Below are 19,535 nucleotides of genomic sequence, written 5' to 3'. Positions count from 1 at the left end.
AACTGCTATACTTGAGGATAGAACCAGAAAAAGCACAAAAACTTCATTTTCAATTAATCAGAACATTTAATGATGTACAAATATACACTTAAAAATCACACCCGTGAAGTGAAGGGTGCTCTTATCATCATACCATCTCATTTTTGGCCAATCACAATTTGCTTCCTCACTTTTCTGCAGCCCTCACTTATCTTCAATATCTAATTTGCTCATCAAACAAAAATGTTTGGTCAACCCATGTGACTCCTATTGGAAAAGCATTGTGGTGGCAAAAAAAAAAAAAAACGACCGAACATTTGTTTGATCGTCCGTTTGATACGTGTGAATGAGGCCTGAGAGGCTGTGGTCACTGTGTTTCCAGGTCCTTTATTGCAGGGGTTCTCAACCCGTGGGTCGCGACCCCTCGGGGGGTCGCCAAATTATTTTAGGGGGTCCCCAAAATATTTTTTTAAAAAAAAGATTAAAAAAAAGATTAAAAAAAAATCACGATTTTTCAAAAATAGCAGACCTACAAGTTCATAGCGCGCCACTCGGTGGCGCGCTATGAGCTTGTAGATCTGCTATTTTTCAATAGCTAAATTATAACAATGCTTAAAACATCAAAAGGGGTTCCCGCCCAAAATGGTTATTGTAGCAGTCAATTTATATTGGGGGTCGGGAGGGGGCGGGGCGGGGGTCCCGAGACATTGCCAAAGCATTTCCGGGGGTCCCCTGCTTTATTGGACCATGACAGAACATCTGTAACCCCATCTAGTTAGGTGTAATGTCCACCAGGACATCCTTTTAAAAGTGGAACATCTACCAGCAATAGATACCGTATAGATATTATCTATACGGTGGGTTTTTATGAAACAAACACTTTGCATAGTTTGGGAACCATGGATGATATTAGGTTAAAGTTTCATGATAATGACAACCCTACAACTATATATAGGAGTTTTCATACATGCACGTCAAAATGCTCCACAGTACAGAAAAGAGAAGTAAAAGTTGATATATATTTTATATCAAGTGCTGAAAGTTGGTGCAAATCGAGGGGCACGAGAACAAAGATACAAATGTTTAATATCAATTAAAAGACAGATTGAACAGGTCAGATGGGCTTTAATTCAACCGATGCTTTAATACAGTGGGTTTCCACCAGTAGTCCTTGAGGAGGTTCCAGGTGGTCCTCAGCTAAAATTCCACTTTATGATCTAACGAGTTAAATTATTGTTAAACATCTGCATTACTTAATTTACAAGTAGTGTAGGCTACACAATAAGAGAATGTAGAATAATTGTTAAAATTGTTGTTTTGATCATTTGCCTAGTACCACATCAACACAGCATGTAGTTGTGGACAAAACACAATATTCAAAGTTTAGGCTAGGGTCTGAGAGGCTAAATCCCATAAAATAGTGGTCCGTGGCTCAAATGCAGAATAAATAATGGATAAGAAAAATATTGAATACCACTCCTTTAATATGTTGACTGTGCTCACCTCCCTGGGTTTTGAGGTAATGTATTCCACATACGGGAAGGTAGTTGATGAATGCAGAATCACCATTTTTCTTCAGGGTTTTCATTGTAACTTTTTATAGAGCCTGCAGCAGAAGATGGGGCGGCAGGGGCGGCGATGGCTCAGGGGTAGAGTGGTCTGATCACTCCGATGGGAACCGCAAGGTTCCCAGTTCGAACCCGGGATCCCCCAGAGTTAGTGTTGAAGTGTCCTTGAGCAAGACACTGAACCACTAATTGCTCCCGATGTGCAGGTTGGTGCCTTGCATGGTTTCCTCCGGCATCGGTGTGTGAATGTGTGTGTGAATGGGTGAATGTATAATGCACAATATATGTAAAGCGCCTTGGATAAAGGCCCTATATAAATGCACAATTTACCATTTAAGATGTGTAGGCATGTGTATTTTTAGCGAGTCTATGAGATAAGCTGATCCCAGTCCATTCAGTGCTTTGAAAACACGTAGGAGGACTTTGAAGTCGACTCTAAATAAATGGTTCTCAGAGTGGAGTCTAGGGACCCTCAGTGTCCCTTGGGGGGGAGGGGTTCCAGGGGGTCCCCAGAAAAATGTGTTAACACAGCATGCATCAATCAGTTTAACCACTTTAACCCTATACATCTACAAACTCACAATGCGTTGCGACGATGATGATTTATCATCAAAAAGTGCTCCTTGGAGCACAGGTCTCCACCAGGTCAGGAACGTTTGTGATGTTTGGACAAAATGTGTAGGCGTTTTATATAAACTTTTGTTTTGTATTTGAAGTGCCTCCTGGTTAATAAAAAATCACACCCGTGTGAACTGAGTGGTGCAAGGTCTTATATAGCCTGATCAGCTGTGGTCTGACGTAATGTCAGTGACCATGGTAACCATGCTCACCTGTGCACGGACACGTACACAGGTACACAAACATACAACAGACAAAGCTGGTTGTTGGAGTGGTTTGCACCACTCAAAAAATCACACTTGTGTGAAGTGAGAGGCGCTCTTATCATCATCATACATCATCACATCCCGTGCTCGGCCAATCAAATCATCCCATTAAGTGGTACACAAACACACAAAGCTGGGCATAGGATGACATTCCAAGAGAAGCAAGTGCCTTTTATGAGGGTCACTTTGTTTAGAGCACTTCTAACAAAAATCGAATGGCAGCCAAGTCTATGGACTTTTAATGTTTGTTTAGGGCACTGACTTGACGACGTGAGCCAATATAAATACATCTTGTGACTGATTTTGTTTTATTTTATACAATAACACACTGTATTTATGTCTCGTAACGTACAGAATATAGTGGAAGTGAATGAAAGCGACTTCTATATTAGTCAAAATGATGCTTCATTTCGTTGTCCTGGTGCCCCCAGCCCCCAAATACAAACATCCTTGTTCCAATGATGGTGGCAGAATGAAGTGATGAAGCAGGTGGTGGAGTTCCTCTGGTGTTAATGACAGACCAGACCATTGTGGTGGTGTCCAACTTGTAGATGTCATTAGTGTGTCCAGTCAGCTGGTTGTATCCTCCATGAATAAACATTACCTTCTCCAAGACACATGCTGAGTGGTAGCACCTCGCCTCTGGGACCGTTCCAGATACGTTGGGCTGGAACCATCTGTGGGTTTCGACATCAAATGCATAAAGAATATTGTCATAGTCCCCCGTGATGGTAAACCAGATGTTATCCTCCCATTTTGTCTCACAATTCTCCCTCCCCAGATGTAGATGATATCTTCTATCAGTACAGCTGTGTGTTTGTAGCGCAAGGAAGGAACCTTCTCTCTTCTTCTCTTCCCCGTCACCGGGGGCAACATCCTCCAGCACAAAGTCACTGTGTTGAAGACGTGAACATCAATCTTATCCTTGTTGCTGTAGGTCTTCTCTTCATAGAAGAACCCTCCAAAGGAATAGACCTTGTCTTCCACTGGTCCAGCAGAACAACCAAAGAAGCGGTGGGATGGCTGTGGTCCTCTTTTCAGAGGCACCGACCAGTTCAGCATCTCTATGTCGATCTTCTCGTATTGGCTTTCTTTGTCTGTCTCTTCTCTGTCTCTGGCTGTTTGTCTCCGTCTTGATCTGCTTATCCCAAACTCTGTTCCTGTCCAACTCTCTGGATGTGAGCGACATCTTATATAGGCTGACACAGCTGTGGTCTGATGTCACTCACAACACAAACTGACGTCATGCATGTGGAACGACACTGATTTGCGCAGGTGTTCTGTCTTCACACGCATTCATTATAACAACACTGGTCTCTACTGTGTGTGTGTGTGTGTGTGTGTGTGTGTGTGTGTGTGTGTGTGTGTGTGTGTGTGTGTGTGTGTGTGTGTGTGTGTGTGTGTGTGTGTGTGTGTGTGTGTGTGTGTGTGTGTGTGTGTGCGTGTGCGTGTTGGCTGATCACCCCATATCGATGATTTGATTGTTTGAGCAAAGTACATCGCCAAAAGTGATTGGCCGGAATGACTTTTGTGATGATTTGATTGGCTGAGCACGGAAAGTGATGTATTTTGATGTATGAGTATATGCCCCTCACTTCACATAGGTGTGATTTTTTGAGGGGCGCTAGCCCCTTCTATATTTAGCTATAGTGTAGATTTTTGTCCTAACACAAACATGAAATGCCATTGACAATGAATGGAGATATGTGTCTGAGCAAATCGGCTATTTTTGTCCAACACAAAGTGTTGTGTAAATTCCCATTTACAATGAACGGATGATATCAGTGAGAAGAGCACCCCTCTCTTCACACAGGTGTGATTTTTTTCCTCATGTCTCCAACACAAGAAGGACCTTTCTGGGTGCATCGCATTCAATTTCGCTGGAGTATTATGGAAACTCTCTAACAAAATGTGGACATGTGGACATGTATGTCCCAGACTGGACCACCAGAGAAACCCTCTAACAACCAGTCTGTGGACATGTATGTCCCAGACTGGACCACCAGAGAAACCCTCTAACAACCAGTCTGTGGACATGTATGTCCCAGACTGGACCACCAGAGAAACCCTCTAACAACCAGTCTGTGGACATGTATGTCCCAGACTGGACCACCAGAGAAACCCTCTAACAACCAGTCTGTGGACATGTATGTCCCAGACTGGACCACCAGAGAAACCCTCTAACAACCAGTCTGTGGACATGTATGTCCCAGACTGGACCAGTTGAAATCCAGTGCATTTCTCAGGTATATCACTTCAGTTGTTTATCTGGCAGGTAATTTATAGCACTTTGTTTTCTTTGCACTCAATTTACCGTACCGTTGTCTCGGGTTCGTGACACTTAATACAATCTTGCACTTTGAAATGTGACTCTGAATGTTATGAATACATCCTAAAAGCCTCGTGACCATGGAGTCTCTAGCCTCGGAAACCCAGACGTTTTTATTTCCAGGGAGGAAAAAAAAGTCTGGGTCCGAGTCCACTTCAATTTGGCATAGAGTAGCGCAAACGTCGATCACTCTCTGCTGATTTCTGATCGTCTGCACCTTTGTTAAATTGACGCACACACGCACACCCGTACACACACACACAATTCAATTCAATTCAAAGGGCTTTATTGGCATGAGAAAACATACGTTTACATTGCCAAAGCAGAAAACACAATACAACAATACATCAATACAATCAAAACAAAAAATATGTACATTTGAACGTCAGAATCTTCAATAGATCAATTTCTATATTGTACCAAGATCACACACACACTCCTCTCTCTCTCTGTCGCTCTAATTAATTAGTCTCATGTCCAGCAGCTGCGCACAGTTTCTGCTGGTGGATCCTGCCGAGCTGCCTATGCCATAGAAAGCATAGGTGAGTTCCAGGCTATGGAGTCTCTGACTAAACATAGTGGTACATCCAAACTACTCAAACATTTTCAACAAATAGTTGTTACAGTGCATTTCATTATACTGTGATTTCTTAATTTACCCATGTCCCCCCCTAGACTTTCAGTCTTGAAAATAACATACAACTGTAAATCAAGTTTCTTATTGTGATATTTATTATAATGTTTTCACAATACCTACCACCAGGCAGCAGCTAGCCTCCAGGCCAGCCCCAGGAGCATTCACCACCACCACCAGGCAGCAGCTAGCCTCCAGGCTAGACCCAGGAGCATCCACCACCACCACCACCAGGCAGCAGCTAGCCTCCAGGCTAGACCCAGGAGCATCCACCACCACCACCAGGCAGCAGCTAGCCTCCAGGCTAGACCCAGGAGCATCCACCACCACCACCACCACCAGGCAGCAGCTAGCCTCCAGGCTAGACCCAGGAGCATCCACCACCACCACCAGGCAGCAGCTAGCCTCCAGGCTAGACCCAGGAGCATCCACCACCACCACCAGGCAGCAGCTAGCCTCCAGGCTAGACCCAGGAGCATCCACCACCACCACCAGGCAGCAGCTAGCCTCCAGGCTAGACCCAGGAGCATCCACCACCACCAGGCAGCAGCTAGCCTCCAGGCTAGACCCAGGAGCATCCACCACCACCAGGCAGCAGCTAGCCTCCAGGCTAGACCCAGGAGCATCCACCACCAGGCAGCAGCTAGCCTCCAGGCTAGACCCAGGAGCAGCCACCACCACCACCAGGCAGCAGCTAGCCTCCAGGCCAGCCCCAGGAGCATTCACCACCACCACCAGGCAGCAGCTAGCCTCCAGGCTAGACCCAGGAGCATCCACCACCACCACCAGGCAGCAGCTAGCCTCCAGGCCAGCCCCAGGAGCATCCACCACCACCACCAGGCAGCAGCTAGCCTCCAGGCTAGACCCAGGAGCATCCACCACCACCACCAGGCAGCAGCTAGCCTCCAGGCTAGACCCAGGAGCATCCACCACCACCACCAGGCAGCAGCTAGCCTCCAGGCTAGACCCAGGAGCATCCACCACCACCACCAGGCAGCAGCTAGCCTCCAGGCTAGACCCAGGAGCATCCACCACCACCACCAGGCAGCAGCTAGCCTCCAGGCCAGCCCCAGGAGCAGCTATTATTACACGCCTGCCTGTTTCTTGGAGTTATAAAGTGGATCAGAGTTTAGCTGCCTGTTTAACTCAGTATGGGAAGACACTGAGGGAGAACAGACCAAGTATGTCAAACCATGTATGGCTATCCAGGGTTTGATGAGGTCAGTGTCGTGATCTTCATATATGGAGATCCAGGTGATGATTGTCAGCTCCACATATTGATTGGATCAGTAATAATCGACTGGGTTGTGCCAGGATCCAAAGTAGCCCTTGTTAACGAAAATAGCCTGCACGAAGGTGCTAACAACACAAACATGGCGGTGAGTTCGTGGTCCCGGGTTTTCTTGGATTCTCTATTGCCAATTTTGAAATTGTCTCCTGGGTCGTCGTCGTCAGAGTTTGGTTCGGTAATCTCTCAGTGCAACTGAGGTCCAAATTGTTCAGATTGGTGCAGACTGCAGGGAAGATCATAGGGGTAAGACAACTCCCTTCTCTGCAGTCTATTTATGAGCAGGCTACATTAAAACAAGCTAAAAAAATTCCATGTTTTAAATGGCGAGTTTGTACTTCTGCCCTCTGGGAGAAGATACAAAGAACCAAAGTGGAAGTACATCAGATTTAAAAAATCGTTTGTACCAGCATCAACTAAGATGTTGAACGAGGCTCTGAAACAGCAGTAACTGTGTGAGGCTAGATTATCCACATCATGTGTGCAATTGTGTAATGTTGTGTCTTCCTCTGTAATGTATTTTTGTTTGTCATTGATGTTTTATGTGTGGCTGTAGCTGGGGTGAAAGCCCAAGACAAATTCCCCTTGTGGACAATAAAGTTTACCTTGACCTTGACCTTGTGTGGGGGGAAAAGCCTCTTTATGAAGAACCTCTCAACGCCCTTTCGCTCGAATCTGATGTTGGCTTTAACCGAGAGAGGATGCATCCATCCAAATTGTTTTGCATACTATGTAGATTGTAGACGCTAGACGGTGTGCAGGAGTTTTTTCTTCTACGTTTTTGGCCCTATAGTTTGGTCCAGGATTCACATACAGATCCGACACACCAAAGGTCCGGCATGCGGAAACAGCGGTCGAACATGTGCTGCTTTAAGCACCTGTCGCGGTGGCAGCGGTGGCCGAACGGATTGCGGAGCGGTCTTGATACCGGAAGGTCGCCAGTTCGAATCAGCGGTCCGACACGTTAAAATTACCACCGCTGAAGTGCCCTTGAGCAAGGCATTGAACCACTACCATGAAATGTTCTATGAGCAGGGCCTGGCTGGAAACAAGTTCTTGAGCTTAGCCCAGATACCCTGGGTAAATATAGTAACTTTGCTTTGCTTTGCTTCGCTTTGTATAGGTGGGTGCATGTGCAATAGGCTAGTTTCTCATTGAACCAGGTGAAGACAAAACACCTCTGTGTGTCGAAAGATATTCGTGGCACACAGATTATTACTGGAGCATCAATTCCATGTGACACCATGGGCAGGTCGCATTAATCCAAAGGTGTCAGGGTCCTATATATCTCTAATGGGGGTTCACATTAGCCTGGGCCAGTCATTTTGTTTTATGCTTTCATGGCTGCACGAGGAAGCCATGGGGCAGCAGCAGTGTAATAGGCCACGCTTTCTTCAACCGCCCTCCTGCCCATTTTGGCACCGGCTTCTTCCAGATGACAGCTGGGAAGTCATTAACAAAGCACTACATTGCTCAGAGAGGCGATGCTCCACTGGCTCGCTGTATTAACCCATTTTGGGGCGGGAACCCCTTTTGGTGTTTCAAGCATTCTGTTATACTTTAGCTATTGAAAAATAGCAGATCTACAAGCTCATAGCGCGCCACCGAGTGGCGTGCTATGAACTTGTAGGTCTGCTATTTTTGAAAAATCGTAAAAATGCGGCACAAATCTTTGAATAGGTATATATTCTTTCAGAGCGAACGTTTTTTTTATTTCGACGCCCCCCTAGTGGCGAAAAATAAAACTTCTGGGAACTCAGATTAGGCCTAAATGGGTTAAGACACTGACCACTACACATGGGAACTTGGTTCAGGCAACAGCTACTGTATAATATGGAGAAGTATGAATATCTTATCTTTTACTAGATCCCTATAGATTTTTGAGGGGCGCTAGCCCCTCCTATATCCAACTTTTGGTGTCTGTCCACAAACTTTGTCCTACACAAACATTAAATTCCCATTCACAATGAATGGAGAGTTTTACGTCAAATTGTCTGAGCAAATAGGGATGTGTCTATTTTACGTCATGATGATGTACGATGATAAGAGCGCCCCTCACTTCACATGGGTGTGATTTTTAACCAACATTTTTAACCTTTCTTTTTTAGGGGGATCGAGATTTGTTGTCAGTATCAGCCTAATCGCTCAAGACATTCTGTTAACAGCAGAATCTGTCCTCAAGCTCACAATGTGTCGCCATGCGACACATTGTGAGCTTGTAGATCTGCTATTTTCAAAATACTTTTTATACATTTGAAAACTTGTGAGATGGGACATTCTGCACAATCAGTACTTTTTGTACATTAAGTACAGTACATTTTAATACCATTACTTTTGTACTTTTACTCAAGTACATTTTGAATTCCGGATTTTTACTTGTAACGGAGTATTTCTGCATTCCTGTGTGTGTGTGTGCGTGTGCATGCGTGCGTGCGTGCGTGCGTGCGTGCGTGCGTGCGTATTGAATTGCAGCGGCGAATAAGGCGTCCTTTCTACGTCTATGGCTCCAACCAACTGCAGCGGCTATTTTTTTCTTATTTTTCATATATATGGCTCGCCAAGCCTGAGAGAGACGTCCAAATTACTAAATGTTCCGTGAGGTAGTGAACGTCAGAGTCATCTTCAACATTCAATTGAACAGATTTAATGTCTTTCTCTTTGTTTCTGTTGTTGTTGTCATGGCTGCCAGTTCCCACCTAATGTTGTGTGGGAGTCCAGACTGCTCCAGACCGCTCTGGGTAACAACTAGCTTGTTGTTGTTGTCATTGTAGTGTCTTGTTGTCTTGTAGTGTCTTGTAGTCTTGTCTTGTCAAGTATTGTCTTGTAGCTGTTGTTGTTGTCATGGCAAGTTGTCGTGTCGTTGTCAAGTTGTCGTTGTTGTTGTCGTCATGGCAAGTTGTCATGGCAAGTTGTCGTGACATGTTGTCAAGTCAAGTCTTGTCTAGTCAAGTCTTGTCTTGTAGTGTCTTGTAGTGTCTTGTTGTTGTCTTGTTTCTGTTGTTGTTGTCATGGCTGCCAATTCCCACCTAATGTTGTGTGGGAGTCCAGACTGCTCCAGACTGCTCTGGGTAACAACTAGCTTGCATAACGTCTTCAGGCTAGGACTTAAATGTAAGATATGTAAGATGAGTTTTGTTCCAAAGAGGATGATGTGATCTCCCACAATGCAACAGCACAACAGCACCCAAAAATCTGGTCCTTTCCCCTTGGGCTCAACCTTCTTCCAGGAGAAGGTCTTGGAATTTAATTTCCACATCTCCTTGAACTCCCGTCTCAGAAGAGAGTTGTAGCCACCAAATATATACAGCTCTCCATTGTAGGAAAAAGCTGCATGATCCTGACGTTGTTCTGGAACAAGCTGTGCAGAAGGTGTGCTCAGCCAACAGTTGGTCTCTGTGTCAAACACTCTGATGTTGTTGTCCTGGTGCCCTACGCCCCCAAATATAAACATCCTTGTTCCAATGATGGTGGCAGAATGAATTGATGAAGCAGGTGGTGGAGTTCCTCTGGTGTTAATGACAGACCAGACCATTGTGGTGGTGTCCAACTTGTAGATGTCGTTAGTGTGTCCAGTCAGCTGGTTGTATCCTCCATGAATAAACATGACCTTCTCCAAGACACAGGCTGAGTGGTAGCACCTCGCCTCTGGAACTGTTCCAGATACGTTGGGCTGGAACCATCTGTGGGTGTCGACATCAAATGCATAAAGAATATTGTCATAGTCCCCCGTGATGGTAAACCAGATGTTATCCTCCCATTTTGTCTCACAATTCACTCTCCCTCCCCAGATGTAGATGATATCTTCTATCAGTACAGCTGTGTGTTTGTAGCGCAAGGAAGGAACCTTCTCTCTTATTGTCCTCTTCGGGAGGGGCAACGTCCTCCAGCACAAAGTCACTGTGTTGAAGACGTGAACATCAATCTTAGCCTTGTTGCTGTAGATCTTCTCTTTATAGAAGAACCCTCCAAAGGAATACACCTTGTCCTCCACTGGTCCAGCAGAACAACCACGGAAGCGGTGGGATGTCTGTGGTCCTCTTTTCAGAGGCACCGACCAGTTCAGCATCTCTATGTTGATCTTCTCGTATTGGCTTTCTTTGTCTGTCTCTTCTCTGTCTATTTGACTCAGTCTTGATCTGCTTATCCCAAACTCTGTTCCTGTCCAACTCTCTGGATGTGAGCGACATCTTATATAGGCTGACACAGCTGTGGTCTGATGTCACTCACAACACAAACTGACGTCATGCATGTGAAACGACACTGATTTGCGCAGGTGTTCTGTCTTCACACACATTCATTATAACAACACTGGTCTCTACTGTGTGTGTGTGTGTGTGTGTGTGTGTGTGTGTGTGCGTGTGCGTGTGTGCGTGCAACGAAGAACTACCCCTTTTTGAGGGTCACTAGCCCCTCCTATGCCCAGCTTTTTGGGTTTGTGTGAACACAAACATTGGCTTGCGATTGGCTGATCACCCCATATCGATGATTTGATTGGCTGAGCAAAGTACATCAACAAAAGTACGGCCGGAATTACTTTTGTGATGATTTGATTGGCTGAGCATGGAAAGTGATGTATTTTGATGTATGAGTATATGATAAGAACGCCCCTCACTTCACATAGGTGTGATTTTTTGAGGGGCACTAGCCCCTTCTATATTCAGCTATAGTGTAGATTTTTGTCCTAACACAAACATGAAATGCCATTGACAATGAATGGAGATATGTGTCTGAGCAAATCGGCTATTTTTGTCCAACACACAAAAATTCCCATTTACAATGAACGGATGATGTCAGTGAGAAGAGCACCCCTCTCTTCACACAGGTGTGATTTTTTTCCTCATGTCTCCAACACAAGAAGGACCTTTCTGGGTGCATCGCATTCAATTTCACTGGAGTATTATGGAAACTCTCTAACAACCCCAGACTGGACCACCAGAGAAACCCTCTAACAACCAGTCTGTGGACATGTCCCAGACTGGACCACCAGAGAAACCCTCTAACAACCAGTCTGTGGACATGTCCCAGACTGGACCACCAGAGAAACCCTCTAACAACCAGTCTGTGGACATGTCCCAGACTGGACCACCAGAGAAACCCTCTAACAACCAGTCTGTGGACATGTATGTCCCAGACTGGACCACCAGAGAAACCCTCTAACAACCAGTCTGTGGACATGTATGTCCCAGACTGGACCACCAGAGAAACCCTCTAACAACCAGTCTGTGGACATGTCCCAGACTGGACCACCAGAGAAACCCTCTAACAACCAGTCTGTGGACATGTCTCAGACTGGACCACCAGAGAAACCCTCTAACAACCAGTCTGTGGACATGTCCCAGACTGGACCACCAGAGAAACCCTCTAACAACCAGTCTGTGGACATGTATGTCCCAGACTGGACCACCAGAGAAACCCTCTAACAACCAGTCTGTGGACATGTCCCAGACTGGACCACCAGAGAAACCCTCTAACAACCAGTCTGTGGACATGTCCCAGACTGGACCACCAGAGAAACCCTCTAACAACCAGTCTGTGGACATGTCCCAGACTGGACCACCAGAGAAACCCTCTAACAACCAGTCTGTGGACATGTCCCAGACTGGACCACCAGAGAAACCCTCTAACAACCAGTCTGTGGACATGTATGTCCCAGACTGGACCACCAGAGAAACCCTCTAACAACCAGTCTGTGGACATGTCCCAGACTGGACCACCAGAGAAACCCTCTAACAACCAGTCTGTGGACATGTATGTCCCAGACTGGACCAGTTGAAATCCAGTGCATTTCAGGTATATCACTTCAGTTGTTTATCTGGCTGGTAATTTGTAGCGCTTTGTTTTCTTTGCACTCAATTTACCGTACTTGTTGTCTCGGGTTCGTGACACTTAATACAATCTTGCACTTTGAAATGTGACTCTGAATGTTATGAATACATCCTAAAAGCCTCGTGACCATGGAGTCTCTAGCCTCGGAAACCCAGACGTTTTTATTTCCAGGGAGGAAAAAAAAGTCTGGGTCCGAGTCCACTTCAATTTGGCATAGAGTAGCGCAAACGTCGATCACTCTCTGCTGATTTCTGATCGTCTGCACCTTTGTTAAATTGACGCACGCACGCACGCACACCCGTACACACACACACACACACACACTCCTCTCTCTCTCTGTCGCTCTAATTAATTAGTCTCATGTCCAGCAGCTGCGCACAGTTTCTGCTGGTGGATCCTGCCGGGAGCTGCCTATGCCATAGAAAGCATAGGTGAGTTCCAGGCTATGGAGTCTCTGACTAAACATAGTGGTACATCCACACTACTCAAACATTTTCAACAAATAGTTGTTACAGTGCATTTCATTATACTGTGATTTCTTAATTTACCCATGTCCCCCCCTATACTTTCAGTCTTGAAAATAACATACAACTGTAAATCAAGTTTCTTATTGTGATATTTATTATAATGTTTTCACAATACCTATCCCCAGGTAGGAATGCCATTTCCATCACTTAATACAAATTCCTTGTTAAGGTGTTGTCATCAGTCTTCTACCTAGGATTGTACTGGAGAAAACATTTCAAATGAATGTACTAATGACTTGTGCATCGTTTCAAATTGTTTTTTTCCCCTTTTTTTCTAGACAACATTATGGCAAAGATGTCTAAATGTTTAAGTTTTGCTGCCAAGGAAATAAAAAACACTATAGAAATATGCTCTCAGTGGAGGCATATATGCCCCAATACCAGCACTTACAGTAAACATCAATCTCTCTCTTTCTCTCTCTCTCTCTCTCTCTCTCTCTCTCTCTCTCTCTCTCTCTCTCTCTCTCTCTCTCTCTCTCTCTCTCTCTCTCCTTCCCTCTCCTAGCTGTCTCTGTATGACAAATTGTAAATTCTGTAAGGCCTACAGAAGTGCTTTGATGTGGATATGAGCTTTCCACCACTAAAGTGGCATTTGAATACGTTATGTCGGATGATCAAGTGGGGAAACACGGAAACCTGGATGTGAAACGAAATTGGAAACTATTTGAAATGACCCACAACTGAAGCATGCACTTGGCACACATTCATGCACATCGTAGGTGTGCAGGTGTGTGGTCCTGTTTATAATGTATATGTTGGTTCATATGGGCCTGCATGTTCCCCTCTTTCTACTCTATGGCTCTGAGACATGGACACTTTCAAAGAAATTAGAGAAACGGTTGGATGGCACTTACACCCGCCTTCTAATGAGAGCGCATTTGTGTTTCTTCACTAGTCCGATCCAGAAGAACACAGTTTGCCGGCCACTGCTACAGAGCTGACAATGAGGTTATATCTTCCTTCTTCTCTGGAATCCTGCCTCAAAGCAGACCAGAGGTAGAAAACTGTTATTCTCTGATGTCATCGCTAGGGACACATGCATCAGTAAGCAGGAACATTGTGAAATCCATGATCTCGACCGCGGTCGAAAAATGATGATGATGATGAGAAATACAATAATCAAGGTCGGGGACTACCTGCTGACCTCTCTTCTAGGCCAGGGCTTTATCCATTATAAATGGATTATAATCACATCTTTGATGTATTTACACACTATAAAGCATTTAAAATGACTTATGAGGTCAAGTATTACAATGCTTATAATTGCTGTGAAAATTTAAATTTCTAGGCCAGGATCATAGTGTAGTGTAGCCTATTATAAATCATCAAACACGTTGATGACACATTGATTAAAAACAATGCTAAAACACAAATGAATCTGCGGTGTGCATGGTTCTTGCTAACACAGTATTGTTTATTTCATGTAATTAACATGCATATTTGCTACCCAAAGACAGACATTAGCATGCTTGAACATAATTATAATTTAAGACTGTATGAGATATTATTTCCATTATGGTAATTTCCATCAAAATTAGGAATGTGCAATGCAAAACCCCATTGGAAATCTGCCTTCCATAATGTCATTCCTAGTTCCTACTGCACATTTTCTAGTTTTAATATACCACATTTCTTTTTGCATGTTTGAAACAAATACATTTTGACATGATTCTGCAAGTAAAAAAAATGTTTGGGTCATAATTGCTTCATGCAAGCCATCAGTAAGGGTGCGTTACACTACAGTATATAAATCCGTGCGTGCGTGCGTGCGTGCGTGCGTGCGTGTGTATAACTGAGCGCGTCAAAAGCTTCTCTCTGTGAACAAAAAAATCACACCTGTGTGAACTGAGTGGTTCAACTCCATGTGGGTGTTCCCGGGGGGTCCCCGGAACTTCTAGACCCACAGGAATCCGCCCAGGGTGCCGGCCCGGTTCCGGCGAGCTGCCCCGTGTCCGAAACGGTCGAGAAGGGTAGTTTCGGGAGTGGAGACCAGCCTCCGCTTAACACTGCCACTCTGTTCTCAATCACCTCCCGCCTCCACTCAACGGCCACTCCCCATTCACAATCACCTGTATCCACTACACCTGCCTCCTCTCACCACAGCCAATCCCTGGTGCAATCACCACAGTATAAATACACCTGCGATCTCTCAACCAAGTTGTTTGTTTGACAGACCAAACACGGGTTGTGAGTACTGCACTTGTAGATCGGCTATTTTCACTATTCAAATTCGCCATCCTCCGCCACCCCAACCTCCTCCTTCCGCCTCAATTCTCTAGGACTCCAGGGGGGGCAGTGACGGAGCAGAGACGACCAACCGCCCATCCCGAGTAGAGCAACGATGGCCGTCAGCTCCAGAGACTACGCCCCCACCGTGAGTCTCGCCCTACCTTGGGTTCCTCACTCCATTCCACATTCATCTCATTCTGTTTCAATAAACTGTTAACTGTTGAGTAGAGGTGTGGTCTCTTACTAGTGAAATGACAGTTACCATGTGGGGGTCCCCGGAGGTCCCCGGGACCCAGACCCTGCAGGAACGTGCCCAGGGGGCCGAGCTATGTGCGGGTCCCCATGGGGTCCCTCTACTGTACTGTCACACCCGAAATCACGTAATGGCTGCTAAAAACTCAGCTTCCCATCATGCAGCTGTGCAGTGTGAAGCTCAACAGCGCCACATGGCTGCTAAAGACTCAGATTCCCATCATGTGTGCGTGCGTGCGTGCGTGCATGCGTGCGTGCGTGCGTGCGTGCGTGCGTGCGTGCGTGCGTGCGTATGCGTGCACACACGCATACAAATTTTCTTTTTGGAAAAAATCTTCGAGAAATGACAGTTATCTTGTGGGGGTCCCCAGGGGGTCCCCGGAACATCCAGACCTCCAGGAACGTGCCCAGGGAGCCGGCCCGGTTCCGGCAAGCCTTCCCACGTCCGAAACGGTCGAGAAATGACAAATTTATCATGTGGGGGTCCCTGGGGGGTCCCCGGAACATCCAGACCCCCTAGAATGTGCCCAGGGCTTGTACTGTGGTGTACTCTGTGCCACTTTAGTCTGTGCTGCACAGGAACGTGCCCAGGGGGCCGGGCTATGTGGGGGTCCCCATGGGGTCCCTCTACTGTACTGTACTCAGTGTACTGTACTGTCACACCCGAAATCACGTAATGGCTGCTAAAAACTCAGCTTCCCATCATGCAGCTGTGCAGTGTGAAGCTCAACAGCGCCACATGGCTGCTAAAGACTCAGATTCCCATCATGCACCTGTGCACAGTGTGAAGCTCAACAGCGCCAGGCACTTTGTCACCTGTTGGTACTAACACGCACGCACGCACGCACGCACGCACGCACGCAGGCACGCAGGCACGCACGCATACAAAGGGACACACATTGCTGTTCAATGGAGTGGTTGCACCACTCAAAAATCACACCTGTGTGAACTGAGAGGTGCAACTATACATTTATTGTTGTTACTGTACTGTACTGTGCTCTGAACTGTATTGTAGTGTACTGTGCTTTGCACTTTACCTTGATTATTTTTGGAAAAAATCTTCGAGAAATGACAGTTATCTTGTGGGGGTCCCCAGGGGGTCCCCGGAACATCCAGACCTCCAGGAACATGCCCAGGGACCCGGCCCGGTTCAAGCAAGCCTTCCCACGTCCGAAACGGTCGAGAAATGACAAATGTATCATGTGGGGGTCCCTGGGGGGGTCCCCGGAACATCCAGACCCCCAGTAATGTGCCCAGGGCTTGTACTGTGGTGTACTCTGTGCCACTTTAGTCTGTGCTGTACTCTACTGGCCACTTTGGGTGTTGCTGACACGTACACACACACACATACAGTACATACACACATAGCTGCATAATGGAGAGGTTGCACCACTCAAAAACTATTAATTCACCTGAATGGTGCTAATAGTTTCTACTACTGCTTGATGTTCAGCAATACAAATGCAATGAATGAATGTACACAGTACATAACCCAAAGTCTGCCAATACTTACTACTACTACTACTACTACTACTACTACTACTAACCACCAATAAGACGCCTGAGGGCGAGAAGCGACCTTGCCCTAAAACGCGTGCACGCAGACTGCTGGGTGAGCGCTGGCAATTTGGCATGGGGGGGTCAGATCAACATATGGAATGAATTCTGTACTGGCCATATATGGAGCGTGTCTTGAGTGTACAGGGTTTGATGTGGTCAGATCAACATATGGAAAGTCAGAACAGGTCAGCTCCATATCTGGAGTTCTAAGGGTGGCAGCGAACTTCGCCAGCTGCCGGGCGCGGCTGCACTAATAACTTTGGGGCGGACCCATCTAGAGTTTAAATGGACATGTATCAGTCAAAAGGGAGACATCGAAGAGGAAGGATGGATGGGGAAGGATCAACATATGGAATGTCAGAACAGGTCAGCTCCATATATGGCTATGCCTGCGGTGAGCAACTGACTGACTGACTGATGGGAAATGCACTATTTCATAGTAAATAAGAAGAAAACATTCTGTCAAAATGTGCCCAAAAGTTGCAGAAAAACCCACGAATAATGTGGTACAAATTAAACATGCACCTTGACAACCAATTTCAGCCTACACAGGTATGCCTGACAGCCACACTCGGCTAGATGAGGTGCCACTGCCAGTCTACTCCTACACCATCAGGCAGTATTGCTAGTCTCCATCCAACAGTACCAAGCTGAGCCTGGTATGTGTGAACCCTGTCTGGTGCTAAGCTCATTAATATGAGCGCTCCCATTCTATTCGCTCTGCATGCACACCAATTAGTCACACAATTCACACAGCTGCATATTGTCGGGCTAATTGTCATCCTTAACACCATTTTATGTTGTTTTGTTTTGATTATTTCTTAAAGGTATATTCAGTGATTTCACTTAATTCAAATATCACTTATTTTTTAGTTTTTTTGTGATAATCCTCCCTACTATAGAGTGTGCTGACCATATAAGGAGTTCCTCCCTGTCCCCAGTTAACCTCTGGGAGTCAAAACAAACGTAGGTTTCGTTTTTGGCTAGGTGGCCCAGCCTTCATCCAATCAGGATAGAGAGGCCTTCCACCAATCATGATCGAGCGGGGGTGGGCCTTGGTGCACGTGCTGGAGGCCTGTTGCGCGTCCCCCCCACTGTAGAGCGTGCATGTGCACATCTTGTTACCGGGGCGGACCGGGGGGTTTTCAAAATCCCTGAAATCGCTGAATGCTCCTTTAAATAATACTACAGATTCATATAGCACTTTTCTAAGTACTAAAAGCTGCTTTAGATGCGGGAGAGGAGTAAACAATAAGTATGGGACGTTGGGGTGATCTTTGATATGGGGAGTGTGTTTCACAGGGAGGGACGGGCATTGGGCAACAAGTGAAAATGCCGTATCACCCCATGGGTTCGACAATATTGGTGCTGGAGATTTCCAGGAGGTTGGCATCACCAGACCTGAGATTCCCTCCCAGACCTGGGAAGGGACCTAATGATCATGCACAGAATATTGCCCAAGTCCACTTACTCATGGGGTCCATCAGGGCCGGATTTAGCCAGCCCCACTCAGGTGGGCAGACATAATTGTAAGGGGGGGCGACGCCGCCACCGCGGGTGGGGTGTCAAACCCACATTGGGTGGGCAGGACGCACGTTTGGGTGGGCTATGCCCACCCCTGCCCCCCCCTAGAACCGGCCCTGGGGTCCATATTGATTCTAACCTGAGATGGAATGTCCAGCTTGAACAGCACCCACACAATAGGGTTTGTGGTGTTAATTCTGAAAGTCATGTTCAAAAGTCCCATCATTTCAGTCTGATTTCAAACTTTCAACCTTTTCCACCAAAATAACTTTGGTTCTAGAACTGGTTCCGTTCTAGAGTCTTAGAACCTTGGTGCTTTCACGGAACCATCAGCCTTTTTTTGGTTCCAGTTCCGAACCAACTTTTAGGGTTCTGATCCAATTCATTTTCAGTGGAAATTGGTTGAATATTAAGCAGGAAAAAGAACCCCGGTGGAAAAGAGGCCATGGCCCCTTGCAAGAATAGTAGAATACTAGTGTATATGCTCGAGCATTATTGTTTATCTGTTGATATCAGTCTGATTGTTCATTTTCACAATTACCGGGTATTACATTACTTTAGCTGAGCGGTTAGTATGATGACACTTGACACTATGACAATCTCATAATTGAAGAAGATCCGTGGCCCATATGGGTGCAAGACAAGCTACAATATGACAAAAGGAAATAGAGTCAAAAGGAGGTAGAGGACATTATGTCCTGATGTAAAATGTCTTCTACATCCTGACAGTTTCCTGAAAAGGCTAGGTTTCTATGTCAGTTGTTCTTCGATTTTTCAAAAATAGCAGATCTACAAGCTCGTAGCGTGCCACTCGGTGGCGCGCTATGAGCTTGTAGATCTGCTATTTTTCAATAGCTAAAGCATAACATAATGCTAACACCAAAAGGGGTTCCCGCCCCAAAATAGGTTAATCGAAACGTTAACTCAATTAAATA

This window comes from Electrona antarctica, assembly GCF_951216825.1.
Source record: "Electrona antarctica genome assembly, chromosome: 10".
Classification (NCBI taxonomy): domain Eukaryota; kingdom Metazoa; phylum Chordata; class Actinopteri; order Myctophiformes; family Myctophidae; genus Electrona; species Electrona antarctica.
The sequence above is the reverse complement of the archived record's forward strand: the minus strand, read 5'-3'. Positions refer to the sequence as shown.